The following is a 27286-nucleotide window of genomic DNA, read 5'->3' on the forward strand; positions in this document are numbered from 1 at the left end:
GGTGTGGCATAAGTCGATAGGTATGAACATATCACTCCGAAGACAGATTCATCCTCTGTTCATCCTGACATCCAGCATCAAAGACAAGGTCACCTAACTTCAAGCACTCCCTGGATTGTGTGCACAGCCTGTGGGAAGCACCAGACACACCAGCTATGTTGTGACTCCACTGGTCTGTTAAAAAGACCAACAGCAGCATCAGTGGTAAACCTTGTATTGCTCTGCAACAAAAGCCTAGGTTCTTGGATTAACTGTGTGCACTCATTAAGGCCACCCCTTTATTTTGCTATCTTTTGGGGTTTTTTTTCTGCTTAAACATCAAGTGTTTCAGGGTAGGAAGCATCTTAGCTTGCATTTATACAGTATCCTGCCGAACAGGAACCTGCCTGTGGTACTGAGGCTTCTTGGCAGTGCTGATTGTAACCCATGGGTATGGGAGGTTGGGAAGACTTGCCCAGCAAGTCTGGAGCCTGCAGAGCTAGTTCAGCTTAGAGAGCCACACAGGGAGCCTTTGGGGCTCTTAGCAGTGAGGGGAGAGTGATACAGCAAGGTTGTTCTTCTCCCTAGGCCTCATGCCAGGGTCATTCCAGCTGAAGACCTTTCTACACCATCTGCAGCAGGACAACACAGGGAGATGAAGATTTTCTGTCGTAACAGCTAAGAGGAGGTTTGAGAGCAGCTCTTTAGCCAGGGAGTTAAAGGAGCCAATTCAGAAAGAAGGCAGATTCACTTTCCTAACCTACTTCTGGAGAAAAGGCAGCTCTCCAGGATTGGGACTTAGCTTCTCTGTATTGCCTCAGAAGGACTTCAGGCTTTTGGAGAACATGAAGGTTGTAACCGTGTTCAGGGGTGCACAGTGTTTAACTATGCACCTGGGTTTAAGAGTGAGATGGTGATGACATGGATCAGGTTGTATAATAGCCAAGAGTCATGGCCAAAGTAGCTGGGAACTGGGCACACTACCAGTCTCAAAGTACAACCTCCAACAGACCTCTTGGAAGAGGGAACCTGGCTGCTCTTCTGAGGACAGTCCTCCAGGCTTCTTATGAAGAGCAGAAGTGTTTCCCAGTTTTGGCCTGTGCGTCAGTTTTGATGATTGAAAAATCACTTCTATTGATTGAAGAATTCTCTCTTGCTTCTAGCAGTCTGAGTTATAGAATAAAGAAAGAGGGTTTCAGACTTCTTTTATGCTTGGTTTTTGTTCCCTCTCTCCCCACCCCCACACTTTGAACTATGAAAGACTGAGACTGGCTGTTCTAGTTTGATCAATTTTGTAAGTTATGCCATCAAAATCTGCATGGTTACCCTTGCACAAAAGCTGGGACCTCTGTTGTACCTCCAGTCAGGTAACCAGTCTTGAGCTGCAGGCATTCAGGGAAACAATTCACCATTTGACTTGTGTTGGACCTTCCTACCCAGGCCCAAGTTAATGGTGCAGGTTTTGTTTTCCTACTGAGTTTGGCTGGCTGGCTCAGGCTCCTAGCTCTCACTTTTAGCTCTGCATTTTACCTGCAGCCTTAATTGCACTGTAGTAACAAGTAGTTTTCCCTGCTGAGGGAACTCAATGGTACCTATGGGCTGTCACGAAGTTGTCCACTGGCCTTCTCTTTTTGCTCCTGTAGTGCTTTGAAGGCTCTGGTAATGCTCCTTATCAGTGTTGTGTAATGGTCACAGGGCATTCCAAGAGTCAACAGTATGTTGTAAAAAGGCCAAAAGCCAACACCTGTGTGCACTGCCCCTTGTATCCAACAATAAAATAACCACTTGGTGAACCTTAACCTCTTACTGACTGCTATTGTTGTTTTCTCCCATGTCAACATCACTCAGCTTTTTCAGTTCAGGTTCAATGCAGACTGAAGACTGCATAAAATATAGAAGAGAAAATTCTCAGGGGAAAAGAACCCTAACACATCATCTATAATGATAGACTGAGCATCGTATTTATCATCTTAAACTGGGTACAATTTTATGTTAATATAGAGTAGTATCACTCCTTCAAGAAGATAATTTTAACTGATTCCCTAACGGAAATGAACTGTCATTTACAGGCAAGAAATGCATATTTTGAAACTTTGCTTTGTATTTCGATTTTGCAAAGTGCAGGTTCTGGGCTTCCACCCTTGGGAGACTTGTTTCTTGCATAAGCCTGTGGTAGATGGGCTGCTTGGGAAGTGTGGGTGACCCAAAACAACACAGGTGTTCCTATCCTCTGATGGCATCAGAGGGACGCAAAGGGCCCAGAGGGAACCACAATCAACATAAACTTCAGTCGTGGTGAGAGGTTGGAGTGATATCCCCTCTCAAGGTATGTTGAAAATTTCCGTAAAATAAATGTCCACAACCAGTTTTCCAGAAGGTGCAAGACAGACATGAGGGAAATCCAGGCATGTTTTCTGTGCCTTGGAAATGAATTTTTTCCAATGAGTCCTCCTAGGAAGTTTAGTCTACTACTATGTAGAAGTTACCATTACCTTATCTTGTTAGCACATCAGTGGCTAGCAACTGGTCTAGATGTACCAGTGCAGGTGTTCTAAACTGCTGTTTACCTGAAACTAAGCGTTTTCTACTAATGTTCATCACAGCTCCATAACTGTGTGGTGAGTTACATTGCCTGAGTCTTTTACAGAACTCTTGAATAACCTTAGTTGGAGCATTCAATCTTTCTGAACTTGGAGAATAGCACTAACACCTATGAGCAGTGTGGCACGGGGAGAGATTCAGCTAATATTTGTGGAACAGTAGGAGTCTTTAGAGGCATAAGAGTCTTAGCTAATATTTGCAGAACACTTTGAGGTCTTGGGATGGATGCTGCTACCAAAGGGTAAAGTGGTATTCACATGTTCTGTCATGTCTGTGTTGTTTACAAATAGAATAGAATGATGTTTTGAAGGTCAGAGACCTTAAGAACAATAGTGGGTTTGAAGCACTCATTTATTTTTACCAAGTTCAGATGCCTGGCATAAACTAGCCGTTTCATTTATGTAGAAGATCTGATCAAACATTTTGGTTGTTTAAAAGAGTTGTTTTTCTTGGTTTTAGGCTGTTGAAATGTCAGATGGTAAAAACAAGCAAGAGTTCCAGATGGGGCAAGTGGAAAAGAAACGTGACAAAGATGGTAATGGGAAAGCTTCAGATTCTCACTTGACTGGGAGTCTCATGACTTCACCTGTGACTTCCAAACCCACTCTCTGTGCAAGCTCTTGTACAAAGCAGCATTCCTTACATGAAGTTCTTCATTACCAGGGTAAGCAAAGCCAGTAAAGGTTTATTTTCACTGATCACTCGTCCATACATGCTAGGAATTGTTTGGGAGCTGGAGTTTCATCTCGAATACTCAGCTTTTATATAGCCAAGTAAATCATAAGTGCTCTGTTTTAGTGACCCCAAATTTGAATTAGGGTTTCATGACTTACATTTACAGGTCAAGGAAGTGCCCAGTAGTTTGAGCTCATTCACTAGCTTTCAAGCTGTGATTTGCACCAGCAGATGAATTTCTGTCTCCATAACTTCTAGTGATGATACAAGCTAAATCTATATTTGAGTAGTGGTGGAAGACAAGGCATATAAATGCTGCAAAATCCCTGGTCACTGATGGAGAAATAAAAGCTAGTAAAAAGGGATTTATCTAATCAGACAACTCATTTAATACAAAAAATTTGTCTCAATTTCTCTAGTCTATGGCCAGCTTTCTTGAACACAAAGGGAGACATAATTTGTACTGGCAAAGCTAACCCTGACTTATAATCAGAGTAAACAGTTGGTGCAAATTGCAGCCTTTGTTTACACTAGCTGTGCTAGTCACGGAGGGCTGGAGTTGCAGCAAATTCCTAATGTATGTTGCTGTCTAATTTGTTATGTTGGTGGTGGTTTATTCCCTAATGCTTAAGAAGCAGAACACAGTAGAGGAGACTGAAATTACCTTGCGGTGACCAACTGCAACACCTTCTTTCATGGTGGTAAATGTAATATGAGAATGTACAAAGATGGTGTCAGGGTGTTCATGGTCAATCACTGCCATTTATTGTGTTAGTCATTTATTGCAAAGGCTCAATTATAAGTGCTTTAAACTCCTGAGAGAAGCTGCTTGACACCTTGCAAGGCTGTGCCCTTAGTTTATGTACCAATCTAAGGGATGGGCAGAGAGACTTTCTGGAGGGAAAAAAGTTCACTGAAAGCCACTAACCTGTGGAATGTGTGAATGTGGTCTCTAGTTCTGTTCTGGAGAATGCTGTTCCAAAATACCACCTCTGGAGAGCCTTACTCATCAGCAGAGATATTTATAAACTGCAATCAGTGGCTGTCCATGAGCTCTTGTACCCCAAAGGTAAAGGGAGTGGCACAAATAATTATTCCTAAATTCAACAGTTAAGAACATGTGATGTATGGAGGAATGGAGCTAAACCCATGAGATTGTTGCTGTCTAATTAATGGCTCTTTGTTGCTGTGCCATAGACTGTACTGTGCTTTGAGCAGCAGCACTGAAATAGGTAAGTTCCCTGTGCTTAGGTTTGGAACTTGCCAATTCAGGCTTCCTACATACTCCCAAAAACTAATCTGAAGACTTCAGTCACATAAGACTCTGCCTGTATGAGTCAAATAACATGAATGTATGAAATCGAGCATGTAAGCACGCTCATAATAGCCTTCATTTTAGAGGTTAATATTCAAGTGGTTAAACCCCAAAGTATAATGATTATATGAGAAAGTAATTATTTACTGACTTTGAGTTCAGTTCTGGGAGGCAAATCAGAAGTGCTTTGGGGGCTAAAGGTATAGTCAGTAACTTGCAGAACTGAATCTTACTTTCTAGCAGACAAAATAATCTGGCTTTGTTAATTACAGTCATTTTTGTCTAATCCTTTTGCTCTGCATTTCTTTGTGGAAAGTAGCTTTATGTCCTCTGAGCAAAGATGATCAAGGCAAGAGGGAGGTGGGTGAGGCTGAAACCATCTAAATGCTCCTGGTTCTGCATTTTGCTACTGACGGAAAAAGCCACTCATGTTGAAGCTTGTGAGCTTTCTAGGCAAATGAATATGTGAGGTATGGGGACTTCACACAACTCTTACTGTATCTCCTTACACATCTTCTTGTATCTCAGGAGAGACTACCAGTAGCTCTGTACTTTCTCCCCTCCAGCTCTGCCTTTTATGTCAGCTGTTGATACTAATGTGTCATACAGAATCAGCTAGATTTTTCTATTCTGTTTTTCCTTTCCTTGTTTAACATTGCTCTAAATTTAATGTAGTTTCAGGAAAGCTGCTGAAATAACACATATGCAACAAAGAATCCTCTTAAACATGTTAGAAACTTCTGTAAACCAACAGGTGATTGCAGTAACCCATGAGGCTCCCTGTGCTTCTGCCTTGGGTTCTGTTATAACAGCTTAAGATCTTCAAGATCACTTTGATAGTTTTCAGCATTTTGGTGACTGAGATATTTCTTGCTCAGACCTAGTAGGTCCTCCCTTGTGGTGAAACCTTTGACAGACTGTCAGAATGTCATGGTGTCATGGTTGCCTTGTTGCCATCTGCATGAGAAATGTTGGGACATGAATGATTGTCTTTTTTATTTTGTTTTGTTTGGGCTTTTGGCCACGTAAAGAATAGGTAATGGACTAGATAAGTAATTTTGACTTGTCTACTATGGAGTACAGGATCTAAAGCAAACTAATGTTAATGGTTTTCTATGAAGGCACCATCTACACATTTGACACGGATCTGATGATCTGAAAATGAAGCAGAAGTAGTTACATTTTAGCTGTGGTCTTTTATTGTCAGGTTTATTTTACTGTTCTTCCACAACATTTTCTTATTTTAGACACAAGTGCTTGACCAAGCCATAGAAGATCCATGTCACCAAAAGTACAAAGAAAACTTCTCAAGCTTCTGGATTTTGTCTGAGAGATTGTGAATGTAAATATGGGTTTTGGCTGTGGTGATGGTGTGGGTGATGTGTTGTTGGAAAGAAGACATGGGAGGCCTGGAACAGCTGCAGCACAGCGGTGCATGTGAGGTATGTGGATACAGAACAAATGCCCAAGCTAACTGGGTTGTGCTGGACTAGGTGCCAGCGTTGTTTAGCATGAAGCTGGTGTTCGGCCTAGCGCGTCTACAGTTAGATGTATATTTAGAATGAAGATCTATTTCTAGTTATATTCTTCTGAAGTGATTTCTAGATAAGTCAGTTATCTCAGTCCTCTTAGAATGGGATCTATTAATTACATGAATTCTAAGCATAGAGCAAAGATGATCAAAGCAGATGGTGCAATGGGATACTGAGATGCACAGTGTGGTTTAACACTGATGATGTCTGTTCATTGTTTGTGAAATTCTTTGAAGATGAGTGATATGTAATGTTTCTAATTGATTATATTACCTAGAGTGTTATCTGGAAGGCATTTGATAGGGATTCAAGATATCTGGCTCCATTCCTTGTTATTTCATTGGCTAGCTGAGCAAGTTCATTCTTCCAGTATTAAAATGCAGATAGTCACCCATAAAACCAAGATAATTACACCGTCCTTTTTGAAAAGTACTTGGAAACCTACTGATTACAAATTGTGGATGCATTTTTCTGAGTTATTACTGTTTTCTTTGTTTAGACAAGATAATAATAACAGACATGTCAACGTCAGTGAATCTGTGATTTGCTCAGAGCAGGCAATGAGAGATGGGAACTTGAATCATTATTGATTTCGATTTAAAGGTCTCTGCTAGCTGCTTCTTTAAAGGAAACAATAAAGGCTGATGCCAGAGCTTTTCTTTTTGCTGGAACTTGGTGCTTCTCTGCAGTGCCTATTTCTGGTTAAAAAAATCCTAGCAGTTGGCAAATGACAAGTCTTCATTCTAATAGGTGGCACATCACTCTTGTCTGAGAGTGTAAATGTTCTGTAGAAGCTTTGCAGGTGGCATCCTAGATTTAGCGGAGACAAGAATAACAACTATTGCTGTTCTTGACAATTCTGAGGTCTCTTAAAGCCATTTGAAAAGTGCAGAAGTAGGTGCTGGCAGGATCAGGTTTAGGTGCTTTGGAAAGCCATTTTGTACTAAACGGCTGTATATCAGCCCAAGACATCACCCACAGAATGTCATCTTTTGAGAGAAGGCCTTTTTTTCCAAGTCTTAAATACAGCTTTCCATCTTAATACTTCCTGAAAAACTTGTGTTTTTATTTGCTGTCCTGAAGAGGTGCAGAAAAGAAGTCCCTACCTGATCTTGAGTTAGTGGAGGTTAATGTTGCTGGAAGGAAGGTGGGCATTTATACGAGTAAGAGAATGGATAGCTGCTGGAGGAGCCAGCATCACTAATGGAGAACTGACATTGATATCCTCTCTCAATCCCATGCTATTGTTATTCAACGTGCCTGAAAAGACAGTGAAAAGGAGGAGATACCTTAGGTTAGAATTACTGCAAGGCATCCATTTCCATGACAGTGTTGTGGTAGCAAACACTTCACACTGTTCTCCAAGGTTGGATCTGAACTCTGGACCAACTAATTCCATGGCTGATTTGCTGCTCACGCCAAGCCCGTAACGAAAACTCACTTTCTGCTTTTTGCAGGAAGTGACGCTTCACACAAGAAGTAGTGTTGACCAGTTGATCTTAGTGCAGGTGAAGACAGAAAAGAGCACAGAAGATTGAGTAAATGGCTTTCCCCCTTGTAGAACTTGGTCTTGCTAAAACAGTATTAAGATCTTCCAACCTAGCAGACAGCAATCACTACGTGTTTTTTTCCCAAATGTCACTGAAATACCCTCTTGTTGCTAAATCCCAGGTTGAAGGTGCCAAGTCTGCCTTTTATGTGGTCTTGGCCACAAGAGGCAAAAACTGATGCTGCATTTCCTAGTGCTGGGTGATGTTCGAACACGCCCTGAACCTCAGCCATTCCCTTCTCCAAAGAATTTGTGACTGGAACAGACCAGACAAAATGGGGAGGAAAACGCTCCTTTTCCAAAGACAGTTTTAAGCTGGTGTAGGCACAGAGGAATCTGCTCCTTAAAACATTGCTATTATCCAATTGTTGTGGACAGCATAGGAAATATACCCAGATTTCTGCAACAACCGATTTGATCATTTGGCAGCAAGAAGATACGCTGCCAACAGGCTTCTTCCACTGTCTTTTGGGAATGCAGTATCCTCAATACAGGCATCTCTTAAATTGTCTGCTCCTCAGGGTCTATATCACTGTACCAGATAGGCTCTGAAATGTAGGGAATTCCTTGCAGAAGATGGGAATACAGATCTGTGCAGTTCCCCATATACAGTGACTAGTTTTCTGCTCTCTTGCTTGGCATTCTATCCTTGCCATTGACTTTTTCCTCTTGCTTTCACTTCTTGTCCTTCTTTATAGGGGATTTGGGGGGGAAGGTTAACTTTTTTAAGGATGTAGTTAGGTGGTAAATCTGCACTGTCATAGTGACGTTTGGTCTGGCATGTGGAAGCCCTAGGGCTGTCATCCATACACTGAAGCCTCTAGAATCCTGGTAACCACATTGAAATTATTTTGTAATGGCTGGGTGCAGGCTGCCATGACAGTGTAATTACACATCAAATATTGCAGGCTGCTTAACCTAATGATAGGCTAAGAGCCAGCTGGAAACAACAGTTAAGTGCAGGTCCCTTGAGGGTAGGGAATGGTGCTGTGATCCTGTGATGCTGTCAGCCCATTCACGTTCTTCCAGGACCACTGGAGGTAATACCTCCTCTTAGGAACAATATTCATGTTAGCACTTGTCTGTCCTGGCAATCATGTATATTTGATTTATCTTTTAAATAGCCCTAGCAAAGAAGGGTGGTAAAGGGTAGATACAGTGTGACCTGCTCTTCCCTATGTGAAGGTTAGCTATGTCACTGCAGCTGTCAGGCTGGCTCCTATGGCAGTTTTCCCTTTGGGATGGTCTGCTGCCATGCTCCAGGTCCTGTGCTTTGTTGCATGTTGTGAAGATGTGTCAAAGTGGCTTTCAAACTGGTTCAGATGAAGTGGTGGCTTGTGTAAGGTTTGAAAATGTTTGATGGGCATCCCTTATGAAGAGCATTTGTCATTTGTTAAATGTTGATGTGTTCATTTCTGCCTGCAGACAGAAGTTTTTACAGATGTCTGTTTAGTGGCTATCAAATACAGGTAGTGCCCATGCAGCTTTCAGTAAGGTGCTCTGAGACCTAGGAGCTTTTGAGGTTTCTCTGATGACAAATACTGGGAATTGGGATACCTAAAAATACCTGCTTGTAGCCCACTAGTCCAATGATAATTTAAGTTTCTTTGAGCCTTCAACATTTTGCCTCTTTCCCCAGACATTAAAACTTAAAGTATTAATTCTTCAGAACGTGAGCCCTATTGTCATCAAGTGGAGTGTCTCAGAGCGACTTCACTAGAAGACAACACCCAAATAATCAACTCACAATAAAATCAAGCTAGCTTGACACTGAAGCTTCTAAGTGGCTTTGGAAAATAACTTCCAGAAGTTACTCCAGAATAACTTCCAGAAGTTTCCCAGATCTTGTGTAGAGCCTAGCATTTACGTGCTGTAGCCTCAGATTTGGAAATTTGTATTATTCAGGAGCAAAATTTTCACAAAAGTCCATTATAATAATTTTAAAAAGCAAATACTTTACTTTTGCAAATGTTAAGGCTATTACTTAAGGCTTCGAAGTCACAAAGACCCTCTCATGGCTGTTTATGTCAAGTCCATTTAGTTGTTGCCGTGGAGCTCTTCACAATACAGTCCAGTTTAGTTAATAAGTGCAGTTCTGTATTATTAGTTACCCCAAATCAGATGGAAAAGCTGATGGCTTTTATTTCTGAGATGGAATTGAATATGCTCAATCTCTACATGATGGGGATGAAGAATCATTCTGTCAATTCTGTTCCTGCCAGCTGATGCCAGGGTCAGAGAGTAGGTCACACCTTTTTGGTTTTGAGATAGAGCAATACTCATTTTAGACCAATTTGCTCTGAGCACGAAGCTCATCTGCTGGGTTGAAACAGGGCATTGTTGCTTTCTCTAGTGCATTGTTCTGCTCTCCCTCTAATTAGCTCCAAATGTTTCTTATGCCTGGAACACAGTGGTAGTGGGGAATAATGGGCTCTCTTCTCTTAACCCTTCGACCCCTAATTTGGCTGTGCACTCCCACCTAGATTCTTTCACTTTCCTACATCCACCAGCACTGTCAATCTGACTGCTGCCTGTATCAGACTTGCTACCCCATAACCTCCTCTCTCCTGTTCTGCAAATTGAGCAGGAGCATGTAGGAGCATGGTTTGGGCTCCAGCATTTACTTTTAAGGTCATGGTGCTTGCTTTGCTTGTATGTATGTGAGTATCCATAAAGGTGTACCCCATATGCTATTGGCCCTGGAAATGGGGAGAGCCACAGTTAGGCATTCTGCTTTGGAGTTGACTTGCCCAGAAAAGTAGTGTAACTTGTTGATTTGTAGAACCGCTCTAGTTACATGTCACAAGAAAGGCATTGCAGGCAGATCCTGAGATGGGTTTTGAGGGCTGATCACTTGGGCTAAACAGGATTCCCCCTCAGATGAGGTCCCCTCCTCTTTACCAGGAGCAGGCTGCAGACATTAGAATCACATGTGAGCACACAAGTGGGAATTCAAGCCTGAAGAAAGCAGGAGTGACATCTTAGGGTTCTTACATGAGACTGGGGTTAGTGTGAGGAAGAAGAGTGAGAGTTGTTGCAGATGTTTGGAGGAGGTTGGACCAGATCATATCCTGTCCTACAAAACAGTACAATGTTCAAACATGTTTTTGCCACCTTCTTCACATCAAGTCCTCTTGCCTTAATTTGGTGGGATTTTTACCTTTTTCCAATTCAGAAAAGTGAGCAAATAGCCCAGCATGCTAAGCTCCCCCTCCCTGTGGCAGGTGTAGTCACCTGGGCCAGCACTCCCACTTCAGCACAGGCCCATCATCCCCAGCCTGGTGCAGTGTGCCACTTCCTTTGTGTCTGTGCTGTTTCCCAATAAACTTCCTTGTTTGTTGACAGAACTTTTGAGCCTTGACAAAACACTCAAAAGTTTCTGCAAGCTCTTTTTCTGCAGAGGAGCGTGAGAAACAAGCTCTGTGTGCTTCTACTCTCTACCTGCTTTGTTCCTGTACCACCTCATGCTGCTTCTGTAGAGAAATACCCCTAAGTTATTGTAAGGACCAGTGTGCTGTCATCACATTCTGTTTTATAACTGTCCAGCCTTGTTAAGCACTGACATTTGGTTAGGTTGGAAACAGTTTACAGCTGGTATAGCAGTAATCTGTGTCTCTGATGGGAAAGACTGAGCTTTTGTTTATGTTGGTGTTGTCTGTTCTGCAGGACACAAGGGCTGGGCTGAGGCTGGGGGTGTTTCAGTGTCATGATGCTTTTGGATGCTTGAGTCACAAGTCTGTGTTGTCTGTGCAACATGCAACTCCCAGGGAGCTGTATCCATTCCTTCTCCTTCATTAAAGATCTCCCTGTGGCCCATGACTGAGAAGTAAAAGGGCAGGCATTGCAGACATTACTTTCTGGGCTACGTGACCTCTGAATTACTAACACCTCTGGAGTCTCAAAACATTGAAAGTGTCCCACATCTTCATGAATCCCACATACCAGTTCCTGCCCTGAGTGTCTTCTCAGCTGGTGCCACAGCCCAGGAACTAGTACCCCACCAGAGGTACAGAATGGCCCAGGTGTTGGCCCTGGGCAGGCTGGTGTAGACAATAGTTTCTTCATGCTCATGGTCTTTTTGTTTGAAGAGACAGGTAATGACTGGACAATAGAAGGCACCGCATTAGCTGAAGGCCACCTCTGCTTTTTGTGTGGCAGAGTCCTTGGAGATGCTGTCACTGCTGCTTTGACACAGCCTGTGAAGTTGAGTTTGCAAAGGTGGGAGTCATCCCCTACAGCTGAAAGACAATTCTCTGTGACAAGAACCTTGATATTTGTGGACTGTAATTACAAGAAGAGACCGTGCTGCTAATCTAGTCTCACCTTCTGCCTCATTCAGACGAGACCTGTACCCGTAATGTCTGCATCGAGGCTAATAATTCACTGTTACGCTACAGCACATATTTTAGGAAGACAGCAAATCTTGTTGTAAGAGCTCAAAGGGTGGAGAATAAAACTCTCCCCTACATGATTTGTTCAAGTGATTAACTCCTGACATTATTGCAAGTTTTAATTTTTAAGTGCTCATATTATTTGCAGTTTGATTTTATCCAGCTTTTACTTTGAGCTTCTGGATTTAGTTATAGTTTTGTTTGTTAGATTCTTGGAGTCCTTTAGCATCTCCCACAGTCCCCCACTGAGAAACATTAATAGATTTAGATCAAATCACCTCCAAACCTTCCCTGCAGTAAGCCAAATGCATGAGGCTGCTAAAGTCTTTCCATCTCCCTTTCTCACTCTCTGCAACATCTGGAATTGAATGATGTGTTATGTTGGATCAATCATCTGTTCAGAGCGGCATCTGACCACCTATTTGATGATGCTGAAACACATGCCGGTAAAAGTACTTCTTTTACTTGTGGCTGTTTTTCTAGACGAAAACCATCTGTGAATATTTTCCACTAGCTAACCCAGGCGAACCAAACCCCGGGGCTGACAGCAGGCGCTACCTGCCTGCCGCACGGGGGTCGAGCGCGCCGACGGCAGGGCCGGGGGGCTGCCCGGGGAGAGCCGCGCCGCAGACCGCGACCAGAGCTCGGCGGGGAGCTGCGGCTGCCTCGGGAAACGCGGCTTGGCCATGTTCGACCGGACCTTCGCGAACAGCTCCTCGCCTCGAGAGGTTTTTGTCGCTTGATTGCTATTGCCCTCTAGTGGCAACAGGGTAGCCTGTGGCTTGGCTCCCCAGGGCTTTTTTTTGTGCTGATTTTCCAGCGCTTATTACTCTGGGCCAATCGTCTTGTTGATACGATGGATCTCACTAATATTACTTACCTAGATTTTAACATTCAGCCTTATTATTTAGAACTTTATGCTGTGCAGGAAACAAAATTTGTTCCCTGCAGTTGATAACTAATCTCCTGCCATGTCTGAGAGTCGTATAGTCTTTCTGCTCATTGAAATGTTTTCACAACAGAAACTGCAGAAAATGTTGCCATTTCAGGCTCAAAATTATTCGGTCCCACAGTGTCTGAACTCTAAGGTAAACGTTGTTTACAGTTAGCACCTGCTAGCCTGATGCATGAAGTTACCTCCTCCTGAAATGGAAATACTGCCTTCTTACTATGTGTATTTCTATCTAAAGTCTTTGGTTTTGTTATAAAGAGTGAACTATTTAAAGCACACTCTCTTCCAAACAATCATTTATTTTTGTCAGACAAGACAAATCATTCATTGAACAATCTTGGCTAATCAGAGTTTGTCTTCTTATGGAGATCCTAGAAGATGGTTTATTAATGAGACCTAGATTTTTTGCCTGGTTGTAATGCTGGGAGATCTTAATAAGCAATGAATTGCTGCGCCTGCAATCAGTTTTGAGAGTCTTAAAAGGAAAATAATACTACGACTAATACTCTCCCTACACTGCCATCCGGTGGATGCAAAATTCATTTCCTTTTGTAAATAGGAAGGGAAATTCTCCTACTGATATCACAGCTTGCAAACTTGCACCAAGCTGACTCCCACTTGTAATGCAATTTCCAGACTAGTGAGGAAAATGTTGGTTATTCTTTAATTTTAGTTATTTCGCATTACACAAGCTTTCCAGTCTCTCATCTGCAAAAAAAAAAAAAAAAGAAACAACGACAAACCATCCTCTATCCTGGAATGGGAAGTAAACCTGTCTGAAATCTTGAAAAGGGGTTCTGAAAACATCCCAGGCTCTCTGCTCTTAGTGCCTGGCATGGGCAGCCTGAGCCACTGAGCACTGCTACTGCAGAGGATTTTGGAAAATGAAGGCTGAGCTCTCATTTTGACTTTCAGATAATCAGTGTGTGGGCTAGAAACAACAGAGCCTAGGGTCAGATGCAGCACTGCATTTTTGGTTTGCGGTGGAGAGACATGGGGCCAGGAATTAACCTTTTTCTTTCCCCCCTAGGACTGATGATTGAAATAATTAGAAGGAGCAAGTCATGATGCTCACAGCCTCCCTATCTGCTGGTCTGCAAATGGAACTTCACCTCACTGAGCCATTTCCCAGTACAACAAATCTCACTGGCAACTGTTGACTGCGTTGGCCACTTCACCATCACAGAGAAATCTGGAAAAGTGAGTACCAGGCATGGATAGAAGCAGTGTGAGAGACTGAGGCCCCTGGCTTGAGTGCACAGCTCTTAGGGTTTTGTCACTGTTTGCATCTTTCTCTACTTCTGGACCCTGTGTAAATTAACCCAGCAGCTGCAGCAATAGGATTTCCTGTGCCTCTCTGGAGGAAAGCTGTGGAAGTGGAACAGAACAGCCAGCCCCAGGGAGCTGAGCTGGGAGGACCAACTGTGGCATTGTGGCTGCTGCAGGTGGCCCAGGTAATCACCAGGAGGTGGCATCAGTGCCCTGGAGACACCACGGCCCATAATGGGCATGGTGACTGTCCTTACCTGGGAGCTTTGTTTCTTTCCCTAGAGCTTGCTGGCTCTCCAAAGAGGCTCTGCAGCGGAGTATTTGGGGCCAGCAAGGCCCCACTCTGGAGGTGGGAAGCCCTGCTGCCTCACAGCACTACCAGCACGTTCCAGTTCTGAGTCATTCCCTTGCCTGTTTATTTTTGGTATTTACTTATTTACCACTGAGGTGCCGGCCCAGAGCAGGCTGGCTGTGCTGGACTCCTCCGGTGGCCTGGTGGCTGTTGCCAGCTCTGTCAAAGTCCTGCAGTGTTGGGAGTGTTTCCACCCTAAGCTGAGGGGGAGAGAGGCTGGGTTCCTTTGAGAGCAATGCCACCGCAATCTCCCATCAAAAGCGTGCTGGGCTATAGGTAATGAGCACAGTAACACAGGGTAAACTACTTTCACCCTCCCCACAGAGCCCCTGGCTCCCAGCTCTCTCCCTGAGCTGGCTGGGGGGGGGGAGGTTAAGAGGCATATCCTTTGCTGTAATTATATCCTGTTGCTAGAGATATTGTGCTCTGCTTAAAGAAATCATCATAATACAGCCTCCCAGAGAAGGTAATTACTGTGCATCTTATGAATGGCTGCATGTGAATGTCTGCTGAAGCTGCTGTCAGCAGCAAGTTTCAACACATCTTACATACCAGGCATTTTACAGTCTCAGTTTTATTTGTTTTCATCACCCCTTGCCTTGTGCTTTATTTTTCATTAATGGATCTGGGGTTTTTTGGTTTGTATTGGTTTTCTTTTTCTCCCCCCCCCCTTTTTTTTTAAGAGGCCAGAGTTTGCCTCTTTGATGGAGCAGTTGGGTGGTGGCTACAGCTTTTATTTGCTGGATTTCTATTGCTCTGTGGTGGCTTGAGGGGAACTGTCTGGAAGATGCTGTTTCTGAGCAGTTCCCATATAGCAGCATCTAAGTGGGCTGTAGTTTCCTAGTCTGAGCCCAGAAAAAGTGGACCATACCGGTGCTGAAAAAACTTGGTGCTGCTGTCACTCTTCCTCTAGCACAATTGCACAGATGTAAGCCCGTGAGACAACTCATTTTCCCTGTTATATTTTCCCACTTTCTCTCTCATACTGAAAAAGAGTTGGCAACTATCCCACCTGCTCCCAAGCACACATATCAGACCTTTGAGCTTTCTGAAACTCCTCTGAAGTAAATCTCTGCTGCCACTGGCACCAATGACCCCACTGCCTTGGTTAGATATTGATATAAGTATCACTGCAGTGTGGCTGAAGTTTCAGAAAATCACAACCTTATAATGCTGCACATGAAGATTGCTATATAACTGGCCTCAGAGTCATATTCCTTAGCTTTGCAGGCATGTTTGAACTAAAGAGATGGGGGAATGCCAACAGAGCCCTGGTTTGTCACAGTAGGAGTGATCTAGCTACTCTTCCTTTCTCAAAGGTCATTCATGTTTGCCTTTTCCTAGCAGTATGTGTGGTAATCAGGCCTTGTGTTTCACATGTAGGGCCACAGTGTGTAATCATGATGCCCTGCATGGCTGTAAAAACATCATGTCCATCTCCTGGCCAGCTCAAGGGAGGATTTGAAACGGCTGCTTGGATTGCTTCCTTGTGCAAATGTCTGAGGCTTGCTCTTACAATGGTGAAGCTAAATTGTTTTAGTCCCCTCAATGATTTGTTGTGTTTGTGGCCAGGTTTCTGTGTGTGCTGAGCAACCCCTGTGTTGCATCCAGAGGTGGCTCCATTCCGGTGCCATGTCCATCTCTCTCCATGATTCCTGGTGAAGCCTGGAAGGCAGCCTAGCTCTTGGAGGATAGAAGGTGCTGTAATAAATGCGAACTCATAATACTGTTGTTAAAAATAACTGAAACTAAATTAAAAAGAAAAAAAAAATCATCTTATTCATCCTTACCCCAAGGGGGAAATGGACATGAGGAATTGGGCAATCCTTCTGTAAGTTCTCTTTCTTCAGACTATATTTAAACCACACCAAGAGCCAGATTCTCAGCTGGTGTCAATTGTTGTTGACTTCAGTGGAGTGAAGCTGGTTTACACAAGTTGAGGCTGCTAAATGCCTGCATCTGGATAAAGCTGAGACACAGCTGCAATTATTTTTGGAGAAACCTCCAGTTTGAGGCTGGTTCAAAAGCTCTGAGCTCTCCTGAGTGCTTGAGCCATCACTGCTCTGATTCAGCAGCTTTTTTGGGGATGTAAAGGGTTATGAAAGGACCCTTACACAGATCAAAATTGGCTCTAATCTCAGCTAGGTTCTGCAAGTCTTGTGTCTATCACTCTGTTGCAATCACTGCTTTAGCTGGGCTCCTCTGAAAAACTGCAAAACCTTTTTACTTGCTGCTTCACCAGCATCATCTCCTGTCTAGACACTCTAATTATGAGAAGCAGGGAGCATACAGCGTGATGTGTAGATAACTCTGGGTAACTCCAAGGCAATCGTGTGCTGCTTCTGTCCCTCCCCTGACTGCCCTCTGAACTAGTTTTGCCAATTTGTTGGCTGCTCCAGCATGAAGATTAGCGAAGTGGGCGCTGTACAGTGCCACCTGGGCTGTATTCATTTGAACTTTGCTTTCAGAAGCAAGTGCTCCAAGCTATAGAAATTGATAGGCAAACCTCCTCAAATTGCAGTGGGATCTAGTTTAGCCTTACCTACTTCTGGTTTTCTGTATGCCCACCTCTAGATTAAATAAATAACCTCCCAACACACCACTATCAGCAGAATGCATTAAATCTGTAAGCTGTTCTGAGTATTTTTTGCATACTCTTCATACCCACTCTTAATTCTGTTCTTACCCATAAACTTGTTTTGATTTATGCCAGCACAGCCTATGTCCAAGCACGAGCTCTATTTATTTCAGCTATGTCCTTCACATAAGGGCTTTTAAAGCCACTGATTTAACAGGAGACCATCAAATAATCAATGTGTCTAAAACATTGCAATAGATTTTTAATTCATTTACTGTCCACAGTATGCCACCTCCAGGAGGGTGTAATGAGAGGAAAAAAATATATTTTTTCTATTGCTCTTTTTTAATGTGTCATCTTCCCTGATTCCTTGGCTTGTAAGTGTTACCAGACAGAATTGTCTGTGGTACTTAGCAAGGCCCCTGGGATTCAGACTGTCTCCCAAATCTCTGCACTTAGCCCTGGGGTGCCATGTGGGTTTACACGGGTCTCTGCAGGAGCTGGGGCATGTGAGAATAATCTGTTCTCTGCATTTTGATTCCAAATCAATGTACTTTGAAGTGAGTATAGAGAGGGCTTTTCTTTTTCTTTTCTCTGGGGTGTGTGTGTTTTTCAGCATTTGCAAAGCACCATACTGATCCATGGGGGGAGTGCCATTGAGCAGCTTCCTTCTGCTCCATGGAAGGCATCTCTTATACTCCTCCTGGCAGTGATACGAGTGAGCTAATGCTCTGAGACATGAAGTTATGTTGCAGCTCTTTATAGTCCTGATCAAAAAGCCTCTTTTTTTTACGGGTTCTGGTAATTGAAACATGCCATGAGCATAGACAACTTGAAAGAAGTTGGTACTGGAGCCAGTTAATGAGTGACCTGTACAAATCCGCCAGGTTTGGGCTCTGGCAGGAGCTACTGAGTTCAAGCTGCACACTGGTGCCTCTTCAGGAAAATAGCACAGGTCTAACTAGAGTTTGTTTCTCAACTGGTGGAAAAGCGTCTCGAGTATTCTTCCTTCAGTGTGAAGGTGGGCTTTCAGCTGATTTCACTTAGGATGCATTGAAGCGTATCTTTACAAAGAGCTGAATTTCAGCTGATGTACTGAGAGAGTGGACCTTAAATCCTGAGACCTTGAAGCCAAGCTCCAGGTGGGACTATTGTCCCCATCTAAGAAGGGTTTTCCTCAGCTTGCATCTAGCCAAACTGAGACTCCAGCTGGAGCTGTGGCTCTAGGACTCGTCCTGAAGGAGATAGCTCCCCAGTTCAGGAATCATCAGAGCCAACACCAGACCAACTCACTGTCATAAGTCAGAATGGGAGACTCATCTTTTCCCCTGGCCCCTTCTGCTCTCTGGGTGGTGATCTGCACTGGCTGAGGATCAGTTTTGGATTGAGTTGGTGGACACTTGCTCACATCCCAGAATTCAGTGCTTACACATGAACCCAAGGAAAAAGGCAAGAAAGCACAGTCCTTTCCCTTTTATTATTTCATCACTGCATCATCATATTGCTAGTTATGGTGGTAGAGATACTGTGTTGCAGTGGCATCCTGCACCTGATGCAGCTCCCAACCAGCTCATGACCAGCTCTTCTGCACAGCCAGCCAAAGGACCATATAATTCCTTCTCACTCTATTAAGTGAATGATCCTTGCTACCTTTTTCACTGAACCACCATTAAACCTGTAGCAACAGCACGGAAGCTCATTGGCATGTAATCTATGTGATAGCTGTAGGAAAAACAGGTTTGTACTTCCTAAACTGTTTTGAAGGTAAGGATGCCAGGCTGAGTGTGCATTGAGGGTCCCAGTATGGTTTACTCCTGTTTTCACAGAGGGGTGTTCCTACAGTGTTCTGTGGCAGGCTGAGAACCAATTTGTTGTTACTTTGCTTACAATGAAATTAGTGCACTTTTTTGATGTAAACTAGCCATGAGATTGTTTACTTTGGCACAGGGGTGCATGTACTTTCTGAGAAGCAAGGAATTTAGCTACCAGGGGGTTGTTTAGTTTAGGCTGTTGCATTTGCAAAACAGATGGCAGTAGTGAAAAAGCATGTGTATGGAGGCTTTAGGATAGTTTTTTCTTAACGTTCACTGCCTCTGTAGTTTCCTTTGTTGCTCTCCAGCTGAAGCAGGTGGGGTTCTATCACAGGAAGAGAAAGACAACACATAAGGCTGAGATGCATTTTGCACACAGGGAAAATAAATACAGTTTGGACTAGGAACCATCATTTTGTGGGTATCTTTGATGAAGTGAGACTCCCGCTTCCCAGGACTACTGGAGGTATAGAAGCACCACGGAGGCCTTGCGTGCTGGCCTGGCTTCTGCCTTCCTGCTTACTCCAGAGCCCTGTGGGCCTCAGCAGATCTGTAAGGCATCTGTGATGGAATCGCTATGCAAAAGGAGGAAAATCCTCATAAGAAGTGTCTGGGTGGGATGAGGCCATCAGCATGCTACCAGAATGTCCTCTCAGTGTTAATGGGTTTGGGCACAGCTGTCTTTTGAGGTGAGAAAGGGCCATTGTCCCCAGTGGAGAGCTGAAGCGCAGAGAAGACAGGACCCATTTCAGGTCCCACAGAGGGTGCCTGAAGGGGAACAGGGGTGGATCCCAGCTCTGCTCAGCCAAGTATTCGGGCCTTGTGTCAGGCGGATCATTTTGGAAAGGGCCAGAATTTCTCTGTTCCAAGGGCCAAGTCAGTGCCAAGTTGGAAGGGATGCCTGAAAGGCTCTGCCATGTCCATTTGTGGTGACTTGTGCATGCTGGGTTGTAGGGTATTAGGAGAAGTGCCACTTTCCACTGCACTTCCAAACAGAAATAGCGTCTGTTCTCATGGGTTGTGCTGCTCTGCTTTGTATCTTTGGGAGACTTGGCCAAATTACCCACAAGACTTCATGTGCTGGTCTCTGGGATCATTTTGGGTGGCCAGTAACTCCCTCTTTGCAAGATCCTTGTAGGAAGGATCTTAGAGTGATCAGCCCTAATCAAACTTGGCTCTTATTTGGGGCAGGACTGTGTTCCCCTGCATACCACTGTGGATAGGCAGGCAAAGAATTCATCATCGTGTCTGATGACCTTGCCTTCAGGAGAAGTGCCAAGAATGCCCCATGTTTTCTCAGGGTGGGGTGCTGTCCACCACTAATGCCCAGCAAATCGTGATGACAGGGATGAGCACACACTGGGATCGCTGGGGCATTTGCTGGTGGGCTTGGTGGGGGAGGATCCCAGATGCCACCACCTTGTTATTTTGGGCAGTAGACTGAGCTGCTGAGCTAGATCTTTCACAGCTTCAGCCAATTTTCTGCCCCTACATAACAGAACATTTCACAGACATTAATGCTTTGCCCATCTAGGTGTCGTGTTTCTGAGAGACCTTTGTGAATCCCCCTACAAGCCCACTTTCGATGCTCTTACCCTTCTTCATGTCTCAGAGCTGAAGCGCTGTTGTTGAACGTGCTTGAGCATTTTGCAAGCTTCCACTGGCAGAACGATGGCTGGTCAAAAGTTTTTCTGTCTGCTTATTGATGCCTTTTTACCAGGGCTAGTTGGATATCCGTTGCATGTGGACAGATGCTGCTGGGGCGAGTGAGGAGTTACTGGGGGTTTATTAGCAACCATTTAATCCTTGTTCTTCTTAGATTTTTTTTTTTTTTGAGCTTTTTAAGTCTTATATTTCTCCAATTTCTGTATGGAGAAGTTGAGGCATAGTGAGTTACAGAGGTTTTTTCCCAAGCAAGTCTAAGTAGAAGAGTGCTTAAACTCCAACTTTCTTGTTACTTAGTCTGGGTGTTGATTGGAATGTCCCTCTGTTTCTTGTACTAGAGCCTGCTTGGAAGGGACTGAGTGTGTCTGTGTGAAGGGAGAGGACATCCTGCCCAAAGGCAAATGGCAATTGCCTGGAGCATGCCTTCTTGCTCCTCCCAACACACCCCAAATAAACAAAGAGTTGGCTGTAGCAGAAACAGACCATTCTCATGGACAGACCAGTTATAGAGGATAACAAAGTAAGTGTGTTCCTTGAGCAAGATGGCATTTGCCACATATGCTGTAACATCACAGTGCCCCATTGCAAGGTGGTGTCCGCAAGCTGTAATGTAGTCTTCAGTAACCTTGGAAGAGTGCTCTCAAGCCTAGGCTGGATTTTGTCCTGCTTTGCATGCAAGTGCGGTTACCAACACGTGCATATAGCAAAGGCGTCATGCTAACAGACCTGAAGAGCAGCATCTGGTACCTGTTCGGTTGGGGCAGGGTGCAGGATCAGGTGAGGGGAAGCAGAGACACTGAAGGTGAAAATGAAGCTAGCAGTCTTAGGCTGTGGGTTTTCTGTTAGGTTCCTGTGCTGTGTATCTGTAGTCTTCCCTCCATCATGTATCAGAACCCCACCTTCCTAGTAATTGTCTGTCTGGATCAATTTTCAGATTAAGCCCTTCAGCCACCTGTGGTAGCATAGAGGTATGCTACCATCCAGCTTGTCCAGGGATGGCCTGGCCCGCTCATAGTCCTGTCTGGAGCCCTGAGCTCTTCCCGAACTCTGTTTGCATTGCAGGTAAACTTGGAAGGAGGAGGAGGAGGAACACCTCCTTGTAGGAGGAGGGAGGAACACCAGTGTGTCTTCATTTTCCTGCCTCTTTGCACGCTTTTCAGTAAAAGACAGTTATAGTTCCATGTCCCCTTGGTTTTATGGGTTCACAGGTGCCTTCTTGAAGCCTTTGTCTTGGTGGATGTTACAGCTGACAAGGAGACCATCCCAGTCAAGCTTGCAGACTAGAAGCCAGATGAAATGCCAAAGTGGGATAGCACAGACATGTGGGTGGAGTAGAGCTAGAAGGAGAAAGTGAAAATGCAATGGAAGGGTGTAGTGGAAAATCAGGAATCGCACCTTGCAACTAGTCTAACCAAGACCCTAGGGGAGAAGGTTTTCAGGCGTTGCGGAAGCAGCTTTGCAAATTTTTATGGGGAGCTGGTGTTTTTGTTGTTGTTTTATTTTCCTGTGTATATGAATGTGCACAGGGATGTTTGGCAGAGATCTAAGTCTCAAATTTGGTGCATTACTGTTCACTTAAACATTGATTAGAGGGTACTCAGGACACCACCACTTCTGTTTGGGGGAAGAGACAGAAAGGGAGGAAAAGAGAGTGTATAATAAAGGAGAGCATTTCAGGAATCCTTGAGAAGTCTGTGCTTTGGTTGGCTATTTCAGACCCTCTGCGCTCTTGGAAGCAGTGCCTGTTGTGGTGCTGAATGTGCACTTTGGAGACTCTCTTTTGTTGGGACAGAACAGGGCAGGACATTCATTGAAAATGGCAAGTGTGAGGGAAACAAATGCATCGGGAATGTGTAGTGTATTGGTAAAAGAAGGAACATGTCTCCCGCATAGATGTAAGTTGAAAACTACTTTGTCACCTGGTTGTGCAAAAGTGTCTGCGGCAGAGGGAATGTGTGCGATGGACAGGAAGCGGGATGTGTCTGCATATGTACATAAGGAAGTACATGCAGCAGCTGTTGTCATTGTTTTAATAAAAGTGTATTTCCCTGAATTTCTCCTTTGGCACCGGAGGGCCCTTCCCAGGATGCCCTTTCAAAAGCTGCTGTTTGATTTCCAGGGCAGATGCAATACACACATACACACACACTGACAGTTGGCCCCATCTTGTTAATGCAAACCAACGATCCCAACAGCACATGGCTCCCTTCCCCTTTGCTAACAGAGAAGGGGAATTGCGGGGGTTGAAATAATGATGGAGCTGATTATAATTAATATTTTTTTTAATATCTGAAGAGTGAAAGTCCTGCCCAAGTCCCCCAGCTGAGCACAAGCCAAAGTGCTAAATCCCTGTAGGGGTGTGTTTTATTACTGACGCTCTGCATGTCGAGGCTGGTCGCGGGGTCTGATGCTGTGTGTGTGGAATTTTTGTGGCTATTTTCTATTGTGCCAGTGAAAAGCAGGATCTCATCCGTATAATAAAAAGGAAACTTGAAGGTTTCCACACCTACATGGAGGTGAATGTTTGCAGCATTAGTGTCTTAATTGTTTTACCTTCGCGTGACTTCCCTGTATAAGCCCATTGAAAACGATGGAGCAGATGTTACAGGGGATGGAAGGTGATGGGGATGTCAATACCCCTTTCTCAAAGGGTCTGCTCTTTGATTAGGCTGGCCTGTAGCTGGGTTGTTTTACAGTTTCATAACACTTCATTGTCTGGAGTTTGCTGGGTTTGATTTGTCTTTGACTTTTCCTCTTTCAGGAACAGGAACTCTGCTTGGAGGACGGGGACGGGGTAGCACTGATTGCTTCCTGGTCCTCTCTTGACCAGCTGGGTGATATCAAGCAGGTCTTTTCAGCTTCTTAGGCCTTTGTTTTGTGGACGGCAAAGCAAGGGTGGATTGCCATGTTGGTGGCACTCTTCCAGAGTGTAGATGATGCCCAACATTTTGGATGAGAACACACGGGGAGCAGCCAAAAGCCTTAGGGCCGTGAACTGTGTTTGCTCCTGTGCAGCCCTTACTCTCTCAAAGCAGATTGCAACCAGCAGACAGTGCATGGCACTCCGCTGAGAGATGGGCTGAGTACAGACCTCAGGATCTTCCAACGTTCCCTCTTTTCTCTGTCCGCTTCACAAAGGAAGAATATCTTTTCTTTGCTATAGCTGTCTTTCTGTTGTCACCTTAGCAGGTGAGAGCCTGCTGGAGCACAAACCTGTGGGTGGCAGTTCACAGGTTCCCCAACAGATTTCAACCTTGTCTCAGGCGAATGTATGAGGTGGTCTCCTGTCCTGTATAAGGTGGTCTTACTGTCACCTGTCCCTGTGTCTATCAGCAGGAGCGTCTCCAGGAATATTGCAGAACAAACCCCAGCCTTGATGGCTGCTCCCTTAATTTCAGGACTGTTGTCTCTCCATCTCTCATACAGCTGGCCCAAATACAGCTGTTGCTCAACCTCCTCCTTTCTGCCCTCTTGGCAATGATGTAGAGAAGGCTACCTATACATCTGTTTACTGCTTGACCCTGGCTTCCCAGCTTATACTTGCAATGCCTGCCATCCTAAAGTGATCTGTCATCCAGGGGTGAGATGCTTCAGGCTTTGAACTTTGCATCCCAAAATATATGTTCAGCTCTGTTTGACAGAGGTCTGAGGCTTTCTCTGAAACTCTACTATTGTTTTCACTGGGGTTTTTTTGACCTTGCAAATCCTTTTTTCTCTCACCCCCAGAACAGCATGCTCAGCATCAAAAGGACAAAGCTGGCCTAGACATGCAGCCTCTGAACAGGGTAAGAGCTGCTGGGAGAGAGGAAGGGCAGAAGGATGGCTGTGACAGCACACATGGCTACTGCCCTCAATTAGCCCATGTAGCTGTCACATTTGAAATGAAAGCACAGCAGGTCTCCAAAGAGTTCCCTCGTGGGTCTTGCTGAACTTATAAGATGGGATCACAGTATAACTTAATTTCCTGAAATGTCAAGTGTCTTATACTGACTACCTGCTCTATTGGTGTTTTTCTTATGAACACATTGTACTCCCATTTCCTGCAGAAAATTCCTATCAGTTCTTGATGATTACTTAATAAGAGAAATCAGTAAGGACAGGGAAAGTTCACATCCTGTAGATGAATATAATGACTATTAGCTTTCTACTGGGTTGCCAGAGGTTTTTTTTTGGATGTGGCTTGTTTTATTTGTATCTTTATCCACTCAGCCAAGAACGTTGATCTGATGCTCTACCCTGCATGTGCTGAGCCCTTTGGTGAGCTGTAGGAAGTCCTCAGCAGCCATCAACCTCACATGAGAAGGAAAGGGTAGAATTTCCTGGATGATAAAGCTGGGAAAAGGTATCTCATATTGGAAATAGTATCAGTGTTGAGGGTAAAGCTTTAAGTCTCATGTTTTTATTACTTGTCTCATGATAGACTGCATTTTCTGCTTGATTTTGCAAGAGAGGAAGGCTTGTATAATTGTAGTGTGGGTGTGAGCTCTTGTGAAGGTGACTGCAAGGCTTGCAGGCAAGTCTGAAGGATCCCAAATGAATTTGTTGTTACTTTTAAAATCTCTTTCTAGGCAAGCCTTTCTATCATTTCTTAGGTATGATTTTTGAGCCCTGATGGCTTTTTATTAAAGATCAGGCTTTTATCATTCCTTTGTGAGCTAATGCTCTTTTAGACCTGGAGATTCTGGCTTTATAGGAACCTGGTGGAAAATTTAAAAAGAGCCTTTTCTTCATGATCGTCTTCATATGACTAATTCTAATGATCGTCTGTCTAGAGCTTTCTCGCTTCAAAGTGCCATTCAAGCTATTAGCTAACTGTACAGCTTAGGTAAATGAGTAGGTAAATAAAGATCCCTGCCATTTGAAGTGCATTTGAGCTCCTCCTAAGCCCTTAGTACTGATTGGCACCATGTCTCTGAGGACTTGTTCTGAGACTGAAGTATGGTGTTGAGCAGGGAGACACCCAAGGTGAAATATTTGGCAGAGGGGCTGCTTGACAATTTAGAATGACTGAACATGGCCCTGAAAGTAAAATGTTGTCTTGTGTTGGCTGTTTGCTTTCCAAATGTCTCTTGCAATCTGTGTACTTTCCTCTCCCAGCTTTGCTTCCCAGCTGTCATCTCAGTTTCTCACACAAGACATTGAGCTCCTTAGGGTCTGAGGGAGGAAAGCACTAGCAAGTGGTTTTAACTGGAAGTCTTGCTTGGTTAAATGTCAGGAATGTATTGAAGATAATGCAATTTTTATGCCACTCCTTGTATTACAGAACCTAAGGGCCAGTAAGAGAGAAACTGGTCAAGCAAAAATGAAAAAACATAATGAGCATTTTAATACTGAAATTATAGTCAGCCTTGGTCTTCAGCTGAGGAGTACACCAGCCTTTCTGAGAAGGAGGAAAGCATATTTTCTCATCACACCACAGGCATACTCCTTAGTTCAGCTCCTTCCCATCTTGGTACATATCCTGCGTGCTGAGGTAATCATCTGGTTACACAGTAATATCTTGGTTTCCTAAATATTGGAGAATACTAAAACACTGAAGTAAATAAACCTTGCTGTAGGCTATTGCCTGTTGCAGAGAGCAGTTCATTAATTTTGTTGCTCTTGTTGTTATGTCCTTACATCATCTCTTTCTGTGGATGTGTGTACACTGCCTGGCTGTAGAAAGCACTAATATCTGATCAGATTCTCTAGAAGTCCATTTGAGATGATTAAAAAAAAATACCCTATTTATTTGTTTTTAAGGAGTTTAATTCCAAGCAGTCACTCATAGCATGGCAAAGCTTAGCCAAGGTGAATGAAAGAAAATAATATCAGTCTTGTGGTTTTGAGTGCAACAATAGTGTGACTGTGCTGCTGTTTGCAGTTGCCCTCTGGTTGTTAAGGGCCTTTATGATCCAGGGGGGAGAGACATTGTTAATTGGCATATGGGGCAGAGGATGCAATGACTGATGGTTTCTTGCCTAGCCAGCATGAAGGCAGTGGAGTGTAAATCCATGAACTTCCTCAGTAATCACTAATAAGGCCATTACTTCACGTTAATCCTGCCACTCTCGCTGCCCAACTTTTTGTTACAAATTTAAGAAGGTTTACCTGAACTGAAGAAAGAGACAATTTTTGTACTTTATAGAAAAATTGTCTTTTGGGTGTCTAGCCCTGCTGACATCCTCTGCCCCAAATGAGCTGGAATCAACTCCTGGGTGCTGCTGGGGGAATAGCCAGCTGGGGTCACTCAAGAGCATAGCAAGAGACTCCCTTGTCTCCTCGCCCCAAGGGGCTGAGATATTTAGACAGCTGCCTCACTATGAATGGGACTCTGGCAGAAGAATTAAGCAAAGATTAAAATCCATTTTAGCTGTGTGCTTTGCACAGCATTTAACGACTAAAAGGCTGATTATGTTAGAACTTAGGCATGTGGTTTTAGATGGACCCACAGAAGTTGCCATTTTTTCTGTTTGTCTACAAGGAACTGAAAATCAGGATAAACATAAGATGCTGGTGTCAGTAAAGGCACAGCCTTTTGAGGAGGCTGGAGACGGTGCCCAGTCTGCAGGGAAGTAGGGCGCATACTAAATGAGAACAGGTTAAAAAACTATATTTTAACACTTGTCATTTAGACT

General features: G+C 44.0%; 1 long non-coding RNA gene across 1 annotated transcript in view; it reads left to right on the top strand.

Moving 5' to 3' along the window:
• Nucleotides 1–14139, top strand: part of LOC133209838 (uncharacterized) — a 32471-nt gene extending 18332 nt beyond the window's left edge. The window contains exons 2-3 of the long non-coding RNA XR_009724778.1: nucleotides 3040–3244; nucleotides 14025–14139. This is a non-coding gene — a long non-coding RNA (uncharacterized LOC133209838). The remainder of the gene's footprint in view (nucleotides 1–3039; nucleotides 3245–14024) is intronic.
• Nucleotides 14140–27286: the final 13147 nt, after the last annotated feature.

The sequence above is a fragment of the Neopsephotus bourkii genome, unplaced genomic scaffold, assembly GCF_033783945.1.
Source record: "Neopsephotus bourkii isolate Nb327-2 ecotype Australia unplaced genomic scaffold, CSIRO-AGI_Nbou_v1 NB_369, whole genome shotgun sequence".
Lineage (NCBI taxonomy): Eukaryota > Metazoa > Chordata > Aves > Psittaciformes > Psittacidae > Neopsephotus > Neopsephotus bourkii.